This window comes from Pogona vitticeps, chromosome 1, assembly GCF_051106095.1.
Source record: "Pogona vitticeps strain Pit_001003342236 chromosome 1, PviZW2.1, whole genome shotgun sequence".
Taxonomy (NCBI): domain Eukaryota; kingdom Metazoa; phylum Chordata; class Lepidosauria; order Squamata; family Agamidae; genus Pogona; species Pogona vitticeps.
Genome location: NC_135783.1, coordinates 99,685,728 through 99,705,144, shown reverse-complemented (window position 1 = coordinate 99,705,144; position 19,417 = coordinate 99,685,728).

Sequence of the window (19,417 nt, the reverse complement as noted above, 5' to 3'; positions counted from 1 at the left end):
GCATTACTGAGAAGCTCTTTACTTTTATTAACTCTATCTTCAATTCAAATGTCTATTTTTTAAATAAAATTTAAGAATCCCCTAATAATAACAGTCCTTTTCCATTTAGCATTTTGTTCCTCCTTGTCAACACAACTATGCTATCGAGCTGTTAGATGAGAAAAAAAATAATTTTTCATACCCTCATTTTTGTCACGAGTATATGACCCTTGCCCACACACCATCTGCAGGAAAAGCCACAAAGTTGAATTAATTCACCCATCTTTCCTGTTACTTTTAAATCTCTTTATTTCAACTCCCTTTTTTTTTTTAACCCAGGCTTGACAGAATTGGATCAAAGTTCTGATAAGCTTTATTGAACAGGTAAGAATGAAAAGTAAACAATCCAGTTGGGATAAAAAAATATACATTTGGGGCAGTAATTTGGCATATAATTAACATCAGACAGCAATGTGGGTATTATGGAGCATATGTCCAGGTAAGGAGCCATAAATCACCTCTAGTTTTAGTAGTGTTTTGTGATTGATCTTATGTGTATGTATTCTGTGCCATTGCTGTCAAAACTGACTTGTAGCAATCCTAATAGGGTTTTCAAGGTAAGTGGGATATTTAAGTAGTGGTTTCACCATTTCTACTCCCTCAGTCAATTTCCACAGCTGAACAGGGACTTGTTTCCTGTCCATTAGAGTTATAGTCCACCACTCTATCCACTACACCACACTGGGAATCATTTTACCATTTTTTTAAAAATGGTATTATCATTTGATAAAGCAAACAATGAAACCTATATGACATATGGAACTAGTTTATAGCCACAGAAAGCAGAGAAACCAAAAGGAAGTGGCAGTAAGGAAAATTCTGGACAATTGACAATATTCTAGTAGAATTCTTGATTTCAAAAGGAATCAAAGCAGAGTGTAGCCACACAAATATGCTGGATTTTTTAAAAGCCAGTTTTAATAAACTCAGAACAAGGATCAGTAAGGTTCCATGGCAGGAGAGCCTAACAAGAATGGTTAAAAAGGAAGTTATTTATTTATTTATTTATTTATTTATTTATTTATTTATTTATTTATTTATTTGATTTTTACCCCGCCCCTCTAGACCATGTCTACTACGAAGAATTTCAGCAAGAAAAAAAAAGAGACACCAAAAAGGCCAGTGTGGCTTCACAAAATGCTCAGACAGGACCTGAAAAAAAAAAAAAAGGGATTATGTATAGGATGTGGAAAAAAGGCCAAGTCACAAAGGAAGAGCACTGATAAGTAGCAAGGAATTGCAGGGATGGCATTAGGAGGGCAAAGCTGAGAATGACCTGAGGTTAGCTAGAGACACTAAAAGTAATTAAATAAGCATTCTTCAGGTATACGTGTAGCAAAAGACAAAGAAAAGAAGCAGTGGCTACTCAGTGAAGATGAAAAAATAAGGACGACAAAGAAAAGGTGTTGTCATTTAGTCGTGTCCGACTCTTCATGACCCCATGGACCAAAGAAAAGGCAGAAGTATTTAGTTCCTGTTTTAGCTCATTCTTTTCCCAAAGGACAGACTAACCCTCTGGCAGAGCCAGAGAAATTAGTAGCAGGGAAGGGAGTTCAGTGAGTGAGAGTCAGAGAAGAGAGTCTGAAGTAAGAAATTTGAAGTGCAAATGGAGGGAACAAGATTATAACTGGAGATTGATAAATAAATAGTCAAGCAATACCTTAGTACCTTGAACAAGTTGACCTCTCCAGGGCTAGATGAACTGCAGCTGAGAGTATTGAAGGAACTGGCTGTCCAGAACCACTGTCCATTATTTTCTTGAAACCATGGGAAATGGGTGTGGTGCCAGATGATTGGAGAAGGGCTTATGTTGTTCCGATTGTCAAAAAAAGAGGAACCAGGGAACTATAGACCAGTCAGCCTGACATCAATCCCAGGGGAAATTCTGGAACAATTTATAAGATGCTCACTGTGCAAGCATCCAGAAAACACCATAGTAATAACTGGAAGCCAACACAGATTTGTCAAGAACAAATCCTGCCAGACTAATCTGATCTCATTTTTTGACTGGGTAACTTTCCTGATAGACAGAGGGAATGTTATAGACATAGTATATTTTGAATTCAAGATATATTATGACAAAGTGACCCATAATGTTCTGATTAGCAAGTTAACTAGATTTGGGCTGGATAGCAAAAGTGTCAGGTGGATACACAGTTGGCTACAGAATTGTACTCAGAGGGTGATGATTAATGGCTTCTTCTCAAAATGAGAGGAGGAAACAAGTGGGGTGCCCCAGGGCTCAGTCCTCGGTCCAGTGCTCTTCAACATTTTTATTAATAACCTGGATGCAGAGAATGCTAATGAAATTTGTGGATGATACAAAATTGGGTGAGATAGCTAATATCCTGGGTGACAGAAATAAAATTGAAAATGATCTAGATATGTTTGAGCACTGGGCTGAAAACAACAGAATGAAATTCAACAGGTATGTGTGCAAAGTACTGCACCTCGGAAAAAGAAACCAAACACACAGTTACAAGATGGGGGATACCTAGTTCAACAATACTACAAGTTAGAAGTATCTTGGAATCATCGTAGATCACAAGCTGAATATGAGCCAACAGTGTGATGTGGCTGTGGCGATCACCCTGCTCTGGCTCATGTAGGAAATTATTTACATGTACCAATGGGAGCTGTTGGGAGGCAGAGCCAGAGAAACTAGAAGGGAGGGGTGAGACAGAGTCTAGGGAGTTCAGTGACTGAGAGTCAGAGAGGAGAGTATGAAGTAAGAGTTTGTCTGTGGGAGTTGGAGAGTGTGGTAGAGTTAGGAGTTAAGAGTGTGAAACTTAAAGAGAGAGCTATGAGAGGTAAGAGTGAAACAAGTTATTACTAATCTAATGAATACATTGAAGTATGTGAATAACCTGTTCAAGTTAACTGTAATCAATAACCTGTGTTGTTAAACTTTATACTCAGCTTGGACCTCAATCTTTCTAATTAAAGGGTGTTTGCAGAGGTCAACTGGTGGCAGCAGAAAGCAGAGAAGGTGTTGTGGGCCTCAGGCTAGTGGAACAACCTGGGGACACACGAGGGGTATATCACAGTAGCTACAAAAAAGGCAAATTCTATTTTAGGCTGCATTAACAGAAGTATAGAATTCTAATCCTGTTAAGTACTCATTCCACTCTATTTGGCACTGTTTAGGCCTACTATGTCCAGTTCTGGAAACTTCACTTCAAGAAAAATGCTGACAAATTGGAACAGGTTCAGAGGAGGGCAAGAAGGATGATCAGGGAGCTGGAAATCATATCCTATGAGGAAAAACTGAAAGAACTGGGCAAAAGAAAAGAAGACTGAGGGGAGATACGATAGCATTTTTCAAATACTTGAAAGGCTGTCATTCAGAAAAGGGGCAGGATCTGTTCTTAATCATCTCAGAATGCAGGACACACACAAAAATGGGCCTAAATTACAGAAAGCCAGATTGCAGATGAATATCAGGAAAAACTTCCTAACTGTCAGAGCAGTACAGCAATGGAACCAATTACCTTGAGATGTGGTGAGTGCTCTAATGCTGGAGGCATTCAATAAAAAGTCGGACAACCAGCTGACAGATAACTGTTGATCTGTATTCTTCCATTGAGAAAGGATTCGACTTGACGGCCTAACAGGCCCCTTCCAACTTTATGATTCTATGATTCTATGATTCTATGATTCTATGATTTTATTTATTTATTTATTTATTTATTTATTTATTTATTTATTTATTTATTTATTTATTTATTTATTTATTTATATCCTGCCTATCTGGTCTTGCAACCACGCTAGGCGGCTTCCAAACCCATAAGATCTTGCCATCTTTGGGAAAATTTTATTTTATGTTATTTTTTAATGCAAATTATGTTATTTGATATGTCATATGTTTAATGTTATAGTGTATGTTGTAAGCCGCCTAGAGTGGTCACAACTGACTAGATAGGCGGGGTACAAATAAAATAAAATAAATAAATAAATAAATAAATAAAACAATATATAAGTATAACAAACAAACAAACAAAGAATTGACTTTAATTCTTCTGTGGTGAAGATATCCTTATACTTTCATTCTGCACCTGAATATATTTTCTTGCATTCATTTAGTAAGATTTTTTTTTCTTATATACACTTTGGAGTAAGTCTCACTGAACTGAAGGAGGATTCCTCCTGAGTAGATATGCGTAACATTGTACTGTAACAATTTTGTGCCAACTCTAGTGGGTTTGGATTAGGTAGAAGCCACATCTGTCAGCAGTGTCCACTTCTGCTACTACCAATGACTTTCTACCAGTAGAACCCTCTTCTGTAAGTAAATTTCATAGATCTGTCAATGAAGCAAATCTGCCATTGAACTGTTCTCTTGCCAAAAAGCCAAACAAGGCAGTAGAGAAGGGATGAGGCAAAGGAACAGCTGATATTTCCAAATCCAAACCTTCTCAAGGCCATATTCACTATACTGGCACAAAGTTAGGCCAGGGCAATGATCTTAAAAAGGCAATAGGGATGCAAATCATTGCTTTCCTCCCTCATCTCCTTGCCAGTAAGAATGAGCAAGTAAGAATTTCTGAAGTGATTGTTTGGTTGTTGTGGGTTTTTCGGGCTCTTTGGCCATGTTCTGAAGATTGTTCTTCCTAATGTTTCACTAGTCTCTGTGGCCAGCATCTTCAGAGGACAGCACTCTGTGCTTTGGTGTAGTTTGCTTTGGAGTGGAGTATTTATGGTTGTGAGATAGGCTTTTGTCCTATTCAGGGGGTGGGTGATTAATGTGTCTTGTTGTGGGTGTATTGCTGTGGTAAGGAGGAGAGATTATCTGTCACTGTGATTGATGGGTGTCATTAGCTGGTGTGTGTAGTGATCCCCGGTCCTTGTGGCTGGGTAGAGGTCGTTGACCTTTTGCACTCTGTGTTTTTCAGAGCTGGAAGCCAAGTTTTGTTGAGTTTCAAACATTCCTCTTTTTTGTTGAAGTTCTGCTGGTGCTTGTGGATTTCAATGGCTTCCCTGTACAGTCTGACATAATGATTGCTGGTGTTGTCCAATATTTCGGTATTTTGAAATAGGATTTCATGTACAGCTTGTTTCAGGGCATGTTCAGCTACTACCGACTTTTTTGTTGTTGTAGTCTGCAGTGCCTTTTATGTTTTTTGATTCTGGTGTGGATGCTGCGTTTTGTGGTCCCAAAGGTATCCGGTATACTCCTGCTGTGGTGAGGGGGTCAGTTTGATGGTTCTTGTGATTTCATTCTTGGAATAGCCATTTGCTTTGGTGTATAAAGGACAAAAAGCTGATCCCACAGCTACAAATACTCAACTATTTCACACACAATACGCCAGAACACAGAGTTCTAACTCCTGTCCTCTGAAGATGCCATCCACAGAGACTGGTGAAATGCTAGGAAGAAAAACCTCCAGAACACGGCCAAACAGCCTGAAAAATCTACAACAACCAACCTATTCAATGCTTCTAATTTGTAAAAGTCCATGCAAGAAAGCAAAAATTACTGTAGTATTGCATAATCTATATGATTTGCAAAATTTATGCAGTTTGTTAAAAAATGTTTTCAAAAGCATGGGAACTCCTTGATACCAGGAACAGGAATTTCCTTGCCATCTAATAAGCAAGGAGAAGAAAATGGTGGGTCCTTCTTTGTCTACAAGACCAATGCAAATCAGGATTTACAACCCTTCATTAGTCTGACTGAAAACTGGTATAATGAACTGCTGGATAGCTCAGTGGTTTAGGTATCTGGTTATGGAGTCAGAAGTTGGGGGTTCAATTCCCCACTGTACCTCCTTGACAGGGGCTGGACTCATGATCCATAGGGTCTATTCCACCTCTGCAGTTCTAAGATTCTAATTCTAATTCTTTGTTAAAAACACCAGGCACAGTCAATCAAAATTTAAAAAACATTGACTGGTATTACATATCAGTTACAAATTTTAACCAAAAACCTAAGTATCTGTTAAATATCAATATAGTATATATGCTGTTCCTAATATTGCTGGGTTTTGTAGCTCTGTTGATGTTATTTCTGGAATCTGAAACTGCTTATAATACTGTGTGGAATTTCTTGATATTGTTCTCAAAGTCTTAATGACAACTGGGACGACTGAAGTATGTTTCATCCACAAGCGAAATCTATTGATTGCCAGGTCTCTTGCAATTCCAATTCGGAAAACATTTCATTCCAGATTATAAACCTTCTCTGGTCCATTAATCATTGTTTATTTATGTCACTATTCAATTGTTTCCTTTTCCAAATTTCTATCATTCTTTTTTGAAAACCATGGGATACTAGGTTTGCCTTGTAATATCATTTCATATGTTCTCAATTTTTGGTGGGAGTCCAAATTTTGCATTTAGTTTGTTCTGGTAGCTTTGCAGCAGACTGTCATGATCCTCAAGAGGGTCAGCTGAGCCCTGTAAACCACTTGTCACCAGATGTCCAGGCGCTATAGGATCTGATGTGGTTCATGTTGACCTGGGCGAAGACCAGTCCAGTCTGAACTTCTGTTTATTCCTTCTTATCATAATCAATGGTTGGTGGACACAGTTAGTTTGGCTTCTCAGCTGAGAACTGTCTGACCTGGGAGACCCTTCAGGTACCAACAGCATAGCTCTCAACCTAATTGAAGCATGCAAAACCTCCACCTCAACAAGGCCTGTGTCCATGGAGGGGATAATGATGATGGTTTCAGAAAGACCTATAAGAAGGCAGGGAGAAGTCCTATAGGGCAGGGAGTAATAAACATTCCATTCTCAGGCATTCACCAAAGAAGATTTTACTGTAAGCATGGAAAGAGTTCAATACTCTTTTTCATCTTGGCTTACCTTCTTTATCTCCAAATATACTTCTTCATCTACTCCACAAGACCAAGAACCCTAATAAGGCAAGGTGGCACTCTGTAACCACACTAAAATGATGGTCTTCCCAGTGCCTTTGCCGATCTTCTCCATCAAGGTTGAGAGTGGAGATGGCCGTCTAGAGTACACATCCTTGTGCAAAGCTTTCCTCAGCAAATGCCTAAAATACCTTACTTGAACTCCCCTACTGGTTGTGGTCCCTTTGCAGCTGTGATAGGGGTATGATCCTGGTAGCAGCAAGCAGAGCAGAAGAGTTCTAAAACATGTGTTTTACCAATGACTTAATTTGCTTATTAATCCATGACAGCCACAGCCTGGGGCAATTTATAATGGGACACAAGATGCAATGGAATTTTTCCCCTTGTGTAGGATTCTGTATCACTCTACTTCTTTTTTGTATCTATGCAGCAGCTACACTGCATGCATGATTAACATGCAGGTGAGGCCTCCCACTCGACCATAATCACTGGCATCCTGCAGCACATGCAAAAAGAGCTGTTACAAGGGCGAGATGAACTGTAAATGAGGATCAAACTAAACATTAAATGTCAGATTCGCCCTTTCTGTTTCTGCAGCAGGATTTGCACAGAGGGGGTGTGTCTCACCAATCACATTTGCAAAGTAAGTTTGTGTTTATCTTCCAGTGGCTAATCGTGAACAAAGAACACTAAAGGCAAGATACAAATGTGAGAAAGGTATGACAAGTGGAAGTCTTTCAACCCTTGAAAATGTTCATTTTCTAAACATATGCTGGACAGATTGTCTAGTTTGAGCCTAAGACTGTGGATACTAGCTATATAGATAAGCAAAGGAAAGGAGTTCCTTTAACAGTCTGTCTGATGCCTATAAATGTGTGCAACTCACATAAATGTTGTAGGTAGAGGAATGCTGCTTCAGTAGTGATTTTGCTGTTGCCCATGCTGTTATTTCTGAAGTTTTCGTACAGAAAAATAACAATTATATAACAAATACATAATAAAGCTCTGAAAACAATGGGGGTGGGGCAGACGGATACAGAAATTTACAGTGAAAAAGGTTTTTAAAACACAATTCAATAATAATTATTTTTATTGATAGTCTCATTTTTCTTTTCATTTTTTTCCAGATAGGAAGCATCATCCATCTTTATTCAAAACATAGCTAATTAACTGTCAATAAATCAAACTATGCTTCTCCCCCTTCTCATGGCAAGATCACAGTGTGGCAGCTGAAACATCAAAAACAATGGCACAAAGCTATGTTAAGCTACAGAAGGGAAGAGGCTGATCAAAGAATACTTTCAAGTCCTGGAATTTACTTCTTGAATGTGCCATTGAATCCTATCACATCACATTGAACAAAAATAATATCTTGCACTGAGGGTGGGATAGATTTTTTTTTCAGGTTGCAGTGATTGAAAAACAGCAGCACCTCACACACCAACATGTTTCAAGTGGTTTGAGCTTTTATGAATTATATTCCACTTGCATCAGATGCATGAGGTGTTACTAGAACTGTTTGCATACATGTTGTGGTGGGAGAGGAGTGTGGGAATAGTAATGTAAAAGGTTCATTATCTGTCTAAGCAGATGCACAAACCAATGTGCTATCCCACCCCACCTCCCCAGAAACTTCAGTCATACAAACAGATAGTTTCCCAAGAGTGTGACTGCACAGCAAGGAAAATACAGTAGGATCTGCAGTGATCAACATAGTTTCACAACTGATTTCCACAGCTGACATTGCTGTAGCCATCCAGATATCAAACAATGTGCAGGAATCAGCAGGGGCAGAGACAAGAGAGTTATGTTTGCACAGCAACAGCTGCCATTGCCAAGACGTTAATTAGCAATTGTCCTCTCCTTTTTAAATTTATTTGTCCTGAAGTGACTGAACAAGATGGTGTTCCAGCAATGCATTGAAAGTCCTCTTTTTTAAAAAAATCAGTGTGCAGACAACATGTACTCAGATGGGGGGAACTGACACCTCTGTAAAGATTCCCTTGCCTTCAATTCAAGTGGTCATAGTGGGCAAAAGTGATGTCAAATTGATTGAAGCAAATTTAAACCACCCACGCTGGCTTAATTAAAAAAAGACAATTCTCACTCAAGATAGATGATTCCACAGAGGGCTCCCCTGTATTGAAATTCACATGATGTATTTTTTGGGTTTTAATTCAAATTAATCTGTAGTTCATTGAAAATTGCAGGGTAAATGGCCAAGGCAATTGTCCCCTCTCCCAGTGGGTCCATGCCTAGGATAAGGATGATATGGACATTTTGCCAAGGGTATTGGTTTATTGTGCTTATTTTTCATTTTCATTATCTGGTCACATGGCCTAATTAGTGAGAAAACCACTCAGTTCTGATTTATGTACCAGATTCAACTCACTTAGATACAAGAGCAAGTGCCTGTATGTTACGTTGCTTTTTATGACATGTAGAAGACTGCTTTATTGAGCAATACAAGTCAATAAACCTCAGTGGAATCTTGGAGGTGAACTTTGGTCTGTTCAATAAAAAATCCTTAGGCTAAGATCTCCATTAAATCTTTCGATGTGTTAAAGGTCTAGACATACTGGGTATCCCAGACATTAAGGCAAATCAATAATTTACAAAACTAGAGAACTAAAATAAAAAACAGACTCCCAGTCAACCTTAATATGCAAGTATAGGAGTGAAACCAGATTCCTAAATATATTGAAACATCTCTCCACCACTTCTGGCACATTTCTAGTATCATCCCTGAGCAAAACCATGGAGTAATCCATCTTTACATTAGAGATCTGGAGAAAAGAAATGGGCAATCTGTTTAGAGACAAACAAGTGGGTGCTGATCAAATCAAGCCTGAACTATCTCTGGAGAACATGTTGAAACTGAGGTTGCCGAACTTTGGGCATATCATGAAAAGACATGGGAAAGGATGAAGCCAGCAGGAAAAGAAAAAGAACAAATACAAGGTGAATTGACTCCCTAAAAGAAGCCAGAGACGTGAGTTTACAAGAGATGATCTGGACAGTTGAGGAGAAGACATTTTTGAGATAGCTCCCACATAGGGTTGCCATAAGTCAAGGGTAACTTGACTGCATGTAACAACAGTATGTATTTAGGGTAGTTCATTATTTTTTTTGTCAGTCTGGCTGCATAGGATTCATTTTAAGCATCTGATATGTCAGTTTCCACTCTAAATGTAGTGTCTATGTGTGTGACTTGACAGAGGGAAAAATGTATAGAATACATCAAGCTTTGGTGTATAAAATGTAACATTTGGTTAAAGTTCTTTAAAATTCATCACCAAGTTACATAGATTTATGGCCATCACAATTATACTGATAACTGGTAACATTGCTGAGGCTGTTAATCTTTAGGTAGGCAGATGGATGGATGAATGGATGGATTCTCAATGGCTGAGAAAGCAAAATTATTATTTCCTTGATTCCCTCCACAAATCACTTGGGGAGAGAAAATATCTATCTATCTATCTATCTATCTATCTATCTATCTATCTATCTATCTGTCTGTCTGTCTGTCTGTCTGTCTGTCTGTCTATCTATCTATCTATCTATCTATCTATCTATCTATCTATCTATCTATCTATCTATCTATCTATCTATCTATCTATCTATCTATCCTGCCCAATTAGTATAATTCCATTTATGTGTGGAGGTTAATGGGGTTATAGTCCAAGGAACTTCTGTTTCTCTGAACATTTTCAGTTTAGCAAGGGTAGAAGATGTGTTGAATATAAAACATTCAGCTGTCCAGAACTTTAAAAAGTTACTTCTTGGGAGTACCACTCTCCAAATCTTCAGCCAACAAGGCAAGTTTGTGAATGCTCCAATTCCTACTGGCCATATGGGATAGCTGATTATTGAAGTCATATTCCAAAAAATGAACCTTTTCCAATGTATATCTCTATCTGCTTGGATACTATTAACAGTCTGACAAAGTTTAAAAATAAAATTACAAAAGAATTTCTGCACTTCACAAGCAAGAGGGTGTTTTCTTTTCTTCTAAAGCCAAAGAGAGATTATGTCAAACACAGAATGTAGTTAATAGCCTTTAGTGGGTATAGTGACCTTTCATGCTTGACCTATGTATAAACCTGAGGATGTCAGCTATAAAGGACTGACTGGTATTATAAACTCCAGAGACCAGCTTACTCACAGTTAGCCTCAGTCAAATTGTTGTTTGCATTTATTTTAGTGGAGGAGATGGATTGATAGCTTGGCCTTTTGAGGGGTCTTTTCTTTTTACCGGCTTTTGCAATAATTGTGGGAACTGAACTGTTCTGTGCACCAGACACATGACTCATTCCTTTGAATCTCTGATTAACTTCATTTTGTGTGCTCCTAGAAACTATGCCTTTTCAGGCTAGAATATCATTATAGTGAAGACATAAAGCTTCTTCTAAATTGTACACAATATTAAAGACAGGAAAGAACACCAAGTCTGTGTCAGGAAAGCATAAATGGAAAACTCAGGGAATAGGGCCAAAATCAGAATTTAAAAAATATGACAGCAACTAACAATAACAGTAACAACAATGAATGCCATTTATGCACAGCTGTGGTTTCAATGAGAAGGGATTAATTCCTAATTCCATTAAACATGCAAATTTAGGACTCAGTAATCTATGCAACAACCCTATTAATGAGAGTAAGCCTAGTCTGTAGGTCTAGAGCTGTCACCAAGGAACCTGGTTTAGTTGGTTTTATTTATTTATTTATTTATTTATTTATTTATTTATTTATTTATTTATTTATTTATTTATTTATTTCAAAATGGGAAGTGTATAAACTTCACCCTTGTTTTCTTTGGGGAGATTCTCAAAAATACAATAGACAACATCCCCTTCACTATAGAAGTGTTCTTTTTTTTTTTTACACACCCACAAATTGCACAGCATGATATACAGAAGAAGCCAAATGATGTGGTCTCACAAGGCCATTATATTATAAAGAGGACATGAAACATATTGAGACTGAAAACTGGGAACCTAGACTTACCAGGAGACACCCCTGGTTGTGGCCAAAATAATGGCCTGGTACAGTGATGGGTCATGTGGTCTGTCTCATGGCATCATGACACCTCTGTGGGGCTCATAGCAGGCACTGGTGAATACTGGGAAAGTGGTCATTGGAGAGCCATTTCCTGATTCAGCAGCCTCAACTAGCTATGGTGGGGGAGATGAACCCTGCAGATATGCAAACTGATTGGACCAGGCTTCAATCTGGTATACCTTACCTAGCATAAAAGAGGAAGTACACAATGTTTCAGTTGTTTGAGGTTTGCCAGACTCCCCTGCACACTGCCCTCCATCTTCATACTGACTGATCTGGATCTTCTGAGTTGGTGGTGGTTGGGTGTAGAATTTTAAGAATACATCTTATTGTTGAATCATGGATTGCTCTTTGATCCTTTTCTTTCCTGTCTCAACTTTGTTGGTGGTTTGAGGCACTGGGGTGGGTCCAGCTGGTGTGAAGGCAGCAGATGGGTGCTTGCTTACCCTAGGTGATAAAGAAATCTCCTTAAGAGAGCAGGGAGCAAGGCCATGGTATGACCTAGCTCAGAGACCATGAGCTTGGCCATGTCCTAGGATGGCAGGGAGCCATAGAGTGGTGTAAAGCCATGTGGTCTCCATAGTTCTGCTGTTCCTGGGTAATCTCCCTGAATTGGTGCCTGGTGGGGGGTGGGGGGTGGCATTGGCAGGGATATTCAAGCCTCCCATTGTTCTGGATCCATTCCCAATGCTATGCCAGGGAAAGTGCTCCTGTGACTAATAAAGTTGCAGTCTTTGTCTTCTAATAAATACTGTGGTTAAGTTCTTGCGCCTGCTTAGCTGTAGCCCAACCAAAAAAAAAACCAAAAAAACCCCCCATAGTAATATACAAGAGCAAAATTTGAATCAAGAATTTCAAAATTCATGGCTGACATCCACTTCAACGCTGATGGAATAAATACATATGGACATGAACATATAGTTATCCCTCAGCAATGCAGAACATAGGAGGCTTCCCCAAATGCAGAATCCAAGGGTGTATTTCTTTACTCATATGGTTGTTCTGCTTCCTTTAACATGAGATAACATGCAAATATTAGTTGCTGCTGCTGAGGAAGGAAAAAGGAAAGACATGTACATTATAGCTGCACAATAATGCAACTATGTTATTGTCAACAGAGCAAATCAATATTCTACAAAGCAATTTTAAATATGGGGGGGGGCACAATAGTATGTCCATGTTGCCATCAGAAAAATGATGGCAAGCTTTATATTGCAAAGGGAAGCCTGACAGTTTATACCACCAATGACAACAGTCTGTGATGGTCTACAGAAAACCCTCCTGTGTTCACTACCATTCACAAAGTGACACCAAGCAATGAGAAATCCTAGAATTTGACTCCTTTTTTTCATCAGTTATCCACTTCTCCCCAAATGCAAGCAATTGTCCGGGGTGTGTTTCAACCAGTGTGAATGGTAGAGGGTATACCGTAGACCATCTTGACTGCTGTCATTGGTGTTGTCAACTTTCAGGCTGGCCTTTTCTATGTAAACCTTAGCATCCTTTTTCCTGCTGGCAACCGGGCACAATACTGTGCAGCAATATCAAGGCATTTCCTAGTGTTTTGTATCATGTGTACAGAAAGGCGATATGCCACATTCATAAACTGAAGGTTTTTTTAAAAGAATTGAATTTTTCTTATGTACATTAGAATCCATATGGGAACTGAATAAAATCTAAGGTACCACGGGACTCTAATGTACACACAATTTTACATGAATAGTTGAACCATTTTACGCATTAGTCTAGACAAAGCCTCCCATAAACAGTTAGGCATTATTATTATTATTTTTCCATGCAGAACTTCATTTGCATCAGGTCTCTTCCAAATATTGTGAAATTGCTGAGGATAATCCACAGGGAATAATCTCTGAAAAGAAGAAATTAATGTGAAAGGAAAGTGTAGAAGAAACCAAGCAGAAATAAAATTTCTAAACTGTGGAGTGCAATAATTTTTCTTTTCCAATTAACTTGCTAAGGCTTTGCTTTATATTCCTACTGAAGGGGAGGCATTATTATTAACTAACAAAAGATCTGAAGTATTATAATTACTGGGGCAATTTTGTTTCCTATATAAAATCTTTCTTTTCTCCTTTGTCAGCATCAGCAACTACCCAGTTAACAGAATAGTATTTCCAGAGCCAGGGGTTAATTCAGCTAAACTATTATGGTGCATCAAAAGAGCATCAAAGAAATGGAGTTTAATTTCAACGCATTATTTCAAGAGTAGGCTCTAATAGCCAGCAGCCTTCCCCCACCTTGCTAGAGAGAAAGTACCAAATATCTCTTATATTTTTCTTTGTTCATTTTAATAACTGCCTTCATTGGAATGAAATGGAGATGTGGGCAAACAGTTGCACATAAAGATGAATGTGAAATTCTGTATCTTAAGAGTAGTCTGTAACGCAGCATGCTCATCAGCACTAATAGGAAAAAAATATGTACGCTGATTATATACTGCCCCATGCTGCTTAAAGCTCTCTCTGGGTGGTTTACAATTTAATTATACAGTATACACATTGATTCCCCCCCCCCCCCAGCAAACTGGGTACTCATTTTACTATCTCAGAAGGTTGGGAGGCTGAGTCAACCTTGACCCGGCTGCCAGAATCCTCTGGGATCAAACACTGAGCAGGGTTTTGGCTGCAGTACTACAGTTTAATCACTGCACCACGAGGCTCCCTAATAAGCATGCTTTAAAAAAAGTCCTAACAAATGTACATAGTTTTTGTCTGAATCCTACCATTACCCCGTGTTATATTCTTTCTTCTGCCCAACCTCACCATAATTCTTTCTTCTGCATTGCTCTCTCTCTCTCTCTCTCTCTCTCTCTCTGGCTACCCTACTATTCATTCAGTATGTATCAGCTTATCATCTAGCAGATGATGATGACCAGGTACTATTAGAAGTAGACTAAATTTGGGCTCTAGGGTAAAAGACATGTAGTCAATGCAATAATTTTCATGCATTGTTAGTATTTTCCTGGAGCTGGACAGAACACAATCCTTGTACATATCTGCTACAGGTTTTCCAAGGAAGACATTACATGGTAAGTACCTGCCATAGAGAGAAAGCATATCTATAATATGCTTGGATCCCTTTATTGGGAGAAAGGTAAACTATAAAACAAACAAACAAACAAACAACCCTTCCCAAATATTATTAGGGAAAGGGCTGAGCTGTGGAGAATGACAGCAAACACAGAGTAAAATTTCTGACAAGATTTTTTTTCTAAGAAATATTCAGAAGTTTTCTTTTTCTTACTCCCTAGAAATAGGATACTGCAAAATGGTTTCCAAAAGTTCACCATTTTGCTTTGTGACTGCCTCCCTGCAGCTGTTAGTACCGCTGTGCGGTGGTGCCCAACCTTGAGTCACAATATGTTCTTGGACTACAACTCCCAGAAACCATGGCCTGCACAGTTAGTGATGAAAGCTTCTGGGAATTTTAGTCCAAGAACACCTGGGAATCCAAGGTTGGAACAGCTGCTCAAGAAAGAAATGGAGCACAGGGCATCCTGGAGGAAGAAAATTTGTTTGTAGACTGCCAACATAGTTGATGCTGCTGCCACTTAAAGAGAAAAAAAAGTCTTTTGGTAAAAAAGAACTATTGAGTCCCACCTCTGAGAAATCATTAGAGAATCCCTTCTTTCCAGGGAAAAATTGTGTAAAATTATCCTTCCCATTCCTTTATCTATGTATAAATGGGGGGGGGCAGGATTTTGAAAAGCCATTTGCATACAGCTATACATACTATCCAGTTATTTTTGGGCAATCAAGAAGATCAGTTGAAAATACTGTGATACTAGCTCTTACCATTTTGAAGCTCTGATGGGAGAAACTGGGGCTCTGGAGAATGAAGGCTGAGATATGTTTGCCCAGTCACTTAAGCAGGAAACTCAGCAGTAGTAACTTTGACAAATTTTGTGTTTGTTGTAAATAAAAGATAGTTTTGGTAGAACATTTCTACCAAACAGGTTCTAGAATGTGGCATCCCCTTTATGGATTGCTGCCTTGTCATGGTGAAGGGGTTTGAATAATTTAGAGAAGCTATGGGCTAGGCCACGCAGAGACACCCAAGATGGACAGGTCATAGTGGAAAATTCTGACTAAACACTATCCACCTGGAGGAGGAACTGGCAAGCTACTCCAGTATCTTTGCCAAGAAAACTCCATGGACAGAAACGAAAGGCTAAAAGTTATGACACTGGAAGATGAGCCCCTTAGGTTGGAAGGTGTCCAAGATGTTACTGAGGAAGAGCGGAGGAAAAGTACAAGTAGCTCCAGAGCTAATGAAGCGGTTGGGCCAAAGCCGAAGGGATGCTCAGCTGTCGACGCACCTGGAAGTGAAAGGAAAGTCTGATGCTGCAAAGAACATTACGGCATAAGAATCTGGAATGTAAGATCTATGAGCCCTGGTAAGCTGGTTGTGGTCAGACAGGAGATGGCAAGAATAAACATTGACATCCTGGGCATCGGTGAACTAAAATGGATAGGAATGGGCAAATTTAATTCAGACAATTATCATATCTACTATTCTGGGCAAGAATCCCGTAGAAGAAATGGAGTAGCCTTGATAGTCAACAAAAGAGTGGGAAAAGCTGTACTGGGATAAAATCTCAAAAAAGATAGTCTGATTTCAATACGAATCCAAGGCAGACCTTTTCAACATCACAGTAATCCAGGTTTATGGACCAACCACTGATGCTGAAGAGGCAGAAATTGACCAGTTCTATGAAGACTTACAACACCTCCTAGAACTGACACTAAAGAAAGGTGTTCTTGTCATTATAGGGGACTGGAATGCTAAAGTAGGGAGTCAAGAGACAAAAGGAACATGTAAGTTTGGCCTTGGAGTTAAAAACAAAGCAGGGCAAAGGCTAATGGAGTTTTGTCAAGAGAACAAACTGATCATCACAAACATTCTTTTCCAACAACACAAGAGGCAACTCTACACATGGATATCACCAGATGGGCAATACCGAAATCAGATTGATTATGTTCTCTGCAGCCAAAGATGGAGAAGCTCTATACAGCCAGCAAAAACAAGACCTGGAGCTGATTGTGGCTCTGATCATCAGTTTCTTATAGCAAAATTCAAACTTAAACTGAAGAAAAACCACTGGGCTAGTCAGGTATAATCTAAACCAAATCCCTTATGAATACATAGTGGATGTGAAGAACAGATTTAAGGAACTAGATTTGGTGGACAGAGTGCCTGAAGAACTATGGATGGAGGCTCATAACATTGTACAGGAGGCAGCAACAAAAACCATCCCAAAGAAAAAGTAATGCAAGAAAGCAAAGTGGCTGTCCAACAAGGCCTTACAAATAGCAGAGAAGGGTAACAAAATGCAAGGGAGATAGGGAAAGTTACAGAAAATGGAATGTTGACTTCCAAAGAATAGCAAGGAGAGACAAGAGGGCCTTCTTAATTAAACAGTGCAAAATATAGAGGAAAATACTAGAAAGGGTAAAACCAGAAATTTGTTTAAAAAAATGGGAGATGTTAAAGGAACATTTTGTGCAAAGATGAACATGATAGAAGACAAAAATGGTAGGGACCTCACAGAAGCAGAAGACATCAAGAAGAGGTGGCAAGAATACACCAAGAAATTATACCAGAAAGATCTGGATGTCCCGGACAATCCAGATAGTGTGGTTGCTGACCTTGAGCCAGACATCCTGGAGAGTGAAGTCAAGTGGGCCTTAGAAAGCATGGCTAACAACAAGGCCAGTGGAGGGGGTGGTATTCCAGTTCATGGATATTAAATTACTGTTTCCTAATTCATATTAAGATAAAAAGAAAAAAATGCTTATTGCAGCAGCAAATCTATTCAAATATATTGAAACGGGGGAAAAAATCATCTTAGAAATGCAGAATTAGAAGGGATCCTATGGATCATTGAGTCCAGTCCTGTCAAGGAGGCACAGTGGGGAATTGAACTCCCAGCTAGATACCTAAACCAATGAGGTAGCTAGCATCTCTAATCTCAGAGGTTGCTAGAGTTGTCTTCCATATACAGCCATTGGTAGTAGATAGAGATGGGCACAAAAGGAACCATGAAGCAAAAAATAAAATCATTAACTGGGCTCTGCCATTGGAATCAAAAGCAGATTGTGGGGGAAGCTTTGAGTGCAGTATTGCAGTTTAACCACTGTGCCATGAGGCTCAGGCCCAGCTCCTCATATTTATTTATTTATTTATTTATTTATTTATTTATTTATTTATTTATTTATTTATTTATTTATTTATTGCCTAAAACTCAGCCTGAAACCCTTTCCTCCCATATTATATTGCAGCATTGAAAAAATGTAAAATGGGAGTACTAAGATGTCTTGTTTTGTTAAAGTGAACAAACACATGAAGCTGAAATAGCTCTTCAAGAAAATATAGTAGCTCTAATGTGATGAAGGAAACACATTAGAAGCTTGAACACATAATTGCCAGAAAGTACTAGAGAAGAAGCTTTGAAGGAAAAAAAGAAAGATTTTTGTGACATTTACCACAGATAATTTATCTTTTTCACAGAAACCTGGAGAGATGTTATATAAGGATTTAATAAATGCATTTAAAAGGCATTATGTATGACAAATAGATTTTGCAGCTGAAATACATGCTTCAGCACAGAAACCTAATGGGTGAAGAAAATATCCACAATTTCATAGTTGGTCTATAAAATCTTTTCCCCTACTTGTCATTTGGAAGGTTTTTTTTTTTTAAAGTGAGTCACTTTGCTTCCTGAAATAAAATGAAAGGGAGGGGTGAATAAGACAGAACTGACACAGATTGCTTATGTTGGTGATATTCTCCAGTGTGGGAAAATTAATAGCTGATTTGGGGCAGGTATTTGTGAGCTTTCAGGCAATAAAGTATTTATGTTCTCCTCCGAACTGAATAAGAAAGGAAAGATGGGTAGCCATTGCTTCTGTTGTTCTGTAGTTCAGCATCACCAGCCATCTCCATCTACATTCCTAAAGCAACCCATTTAAACTAATTTTCTCCCAAGGTGGTAGAGCTAACAGTAGAGGTTTTAATAACATATAAAATAAATTGAAAAAAGCAGGCTTCCCCCCCAAGTAGTTTTGTATATTAATTATTTTATATTATATTACTAAAGTTTCATTTGACTTTTGATTTTTTAAAAAATATTTATTTTTTGAATATTCCATTTCTAACACTTAAGCCATATTTTAGATGGAAGACGAGACTTGAAATGTTGAAATGAACCATACATATACGTATTCTTTGTTTGTTTAGTCCTTTAGTTGTGTCCGACTCTTCGTGACCCCATGGACCAGAGCACGACAGGCTGTCCTGTCCTCCACTGCCTCCCGGAGCTGGGCCAAATTCATGTTGGTCGCTTCGATGACACTGTCCAACCATCTCATCCTCTGTCGTCCCCTTCGCCTCTTGCCCTCACACTTTCCTAACATCAGGGTCTTTTCCAAGGAATCTTCTCTTCTCATGAGATAGCCAAAGTATTGGAGCGTCAG